Source organism: Echinops telfairi, unplaced genomic scaffold (assembly GCF_000313985.2).
Source record: "Echinops telfairi isolate 266 unplaced genomic scaffold, ASM31398v2 ScPeMD7_2565;HRSCAF=3150, whole genome shotgun sequence".
Taxonomy (NCBI): domain Eukaryota; kingdom Metazoa; phylum Chordata; class Mammalia; order Afrosoricida; family Tenrecidae; genus Echinops; species Echinops telfairi.
Window position 1 is genome coordinate 10,311,710 of NW_022106463.1, and position 2,897 is coordinate 10,314,606.

The following is a 2,897-nucleotide window of genomic DNA, read 5'->3' on the forward strand; positions in this document are numbered from 1 at the left end:
TCCCGCGCGGGAGAATTTGGGCGCGACCCTGGAGGCGGAAGTGGCTTCACCAGAGGGGCCCGCGGCGGCGCAGAGGAGCTCTCCGGAAGACCGGCGGTTCGAGCCTCCTGTCCGCTCCTGGGGCGACCATCCTGGCGATCCGCTCCGTGCTGCGGCTGTGGCTCTGCCCACGCGGGTTCTCTAGCTCCGAGCCCGGGAAGACCGGCCTTGGGTCGGGGGTTCGTCGTGCGCGGTTAGGGGCGCGCTCCCGTTACCCCGCCTCAGTCTGCAGCATCAGGAAGATGGCCACCCCAGGATGTTGGCCACCCCAGTGGCCCCTCTCGGGGAGTGGAAGGGGTGCAACCCGACCACTGGGGACCGGGGGTCGGGGTGGGGGTGCCATTTAAAAACGATCGTGTGACGCAGCCTTACAGCGGGCCTGCAGAGCGACGCCTGCAGCTCCAGCTTCTTTGCCCAAATCTCGCTGCCCTCAGGCTGACTCGTGGCGACCCTGACTCGGTCTCTGAGGCTGTCCATCCACAGGGGCACACTGCCTCAGCTTTCTCCTGCAGAGCGGCCGGCCGGCGGGGATTCCAACCTTGAAGGACCACCCTTAAATGACCACAGAAAACCCCAAACCACCATCATCAGGAGATTCTGACTAGCAGCCACCCGACCTAAGGTTTCCGAGGCTGTAAACCTTTCTCCCGCGCCTGGATGGTTTGAGTGAAAGGCCAGCGTCACCATGGGAAAGTAGTTTTCTCAAAGTTGGCCGAAACAACCTAAATTATTTCTTGATGAGGAATTCTAGACCGAAAAGCTAGGTTTTTCTGGAAGCGCATATAAGTAGGACTGACCCAGGGTGAGTATCCCTGGTGGTGTAGTGGTTAGGTGTTGAGCTGCAACCACCCAGTTGGCAGTTTGAAACCCCCAGCAGCTCCATGGGAGCAAGATCGGGCTTTCGGTTCCTGTGAACATTTGCAGTCTCAGAAACCCACAGGGGGTTGCTATCAGTTAGCTTTGACTCAATGGCAGTGAGTCGTTTTTTTTTTTTTTGGGGGGGGGGTTGACCAAGAAGGAGGAGGGTTGGGGAGCGGATCTTGTGTGTAAAAATAGAATGAAAAGATGAGGTTTTTCCATGAATTTAAAAAAACCCTTTTGTATTAACTAGTACCAAGTTGCCATCAAGAGGGCTCTGACGTGTAGTAACTTTGTGTGACAGAGAAGTGCCCCAAAGGACTTCCTAGACTCTCATTACGGAAGCACATTGGCCTTTCTCCTGCACAACAGTTGGTGTGTCCTAACAGCCTTTCACTCAGAACAGTGCCATCCAGTGGCGTCCAATTCATGGCGGCCCTATTGGACAGAGTAGAATGGCCCCGTGGGTTTCCGAGACTTAACTTTTTTCAGGAGTAGAAAGCCACGTCCTTCTCTCTCAGCTGGGGGTTCAAACTGCTAGCCTTGTGGTTAGTAGCTGAACGCATAACCCACTGTGCCACCAAGATTCCTTATTAGCCAGCAAATGTAGGGTGTTTTTGGTTTTGTCTTATATCAAAATGAAGACCCAATGTATATGTATGTGTGTATGTCATAAATATTTTAAAAGCTACTGAAAAAGCTTTTAGAATTCAGATACCTATGCTATGTAGTAGCTTGTCCATTCCACTAGAGCTTTTCTGCTGTCGTATTAATTCTCACCCTTGAGCATGCACCAGGAATCCCCAGAAGCTTGTTAAAGCTCAGATAGTTCTTAGGCGCCATCGAGCCCATTCCAACTCAAAGTGACCCCATATGAAACTGAACAAAACGCTGCCTGGTACTACACCATCTTCACAAGTGTTACGTCTGGGCTCTGTGCCGCAGCCACCGTGTCAATCCTCTCATTGAGGGTCTTCCTGCTTTCCTCTCACCCTCTACTAAGCATTAGTAAGCATTTCTGAAGAGAAAGTGTCAACGCACAGCTTGAGAAGACACATCTAATAATGAAATGTGCAAAGACCTCGAGTTAGAAAGCCCCAAAGGAAGAACATGCTCAGCAGATCTTAAACTGAAAGAAAGCATGAATAATGCAGGAAGCATCAAAAGATGGAAAGAATATACAAAGTCATTGTGCCCTAAAGAGCGAGTCTGTCATTTCAGGAGGTAGCAATGAGCGAGAACCAATGGTCCTGGAGGAAGAAGCTCAAGCTGCACTGAAAGCATTAGCCAAAAAGAAGGCTCTAGGAATTGACGGAATACTAATGTTTCAATAAGCTGACGAAGCACTGGAAGTTCTCACTGGACTATGTCTGGAACTTTAGAAGACAGCTACTTGGCCAACTGGAAGAGTTCCATATTTGTACCTATTCCAAAGAAAGGTGACCTAACAATATGTTCAATTGTAGAACAATAGCATTGATAGCACATGCAAGGAGTTCATTTATTTACTTATTAAGATCATCCAACAGTGGTTGCAGCAGTACGTTGACTGGGAGCTCCCAGAGGTTTGGGCCTGATTCAGAAGAGGATATGGAACAAGGGCTATCATGGCTGATGTGAGATGGATCTTGGCTGAAAGCAGAAAATACTAGAAGGGTGTTTAATTGTGTTTTATTGACTATGCAAAGGCATTTGACTGTGTGGATCATAGCAAACTGGATAGCCTTGAGAAGAATGGGAATTCCAGAACACTTCACTGTGCTCATGAGGAACTTGTACATGGATCAAGAAGAAGTTGTATAAACCCAGCAAAGGGATACTGCATAGTTTAAAATCAGGAAAGGTGTGCATCAGGGTTGTATCCTCTCACCATATCATTCAATCTATATGCTGGGCAGATCATCAGAGAAGCTGGATTACATGTAGAAGGATGTGGCATTGGGATTGGAGGAAGGTTTGTTAACCTGTGACATGTAGACTGCACAGCCTTGCTCCTGAGA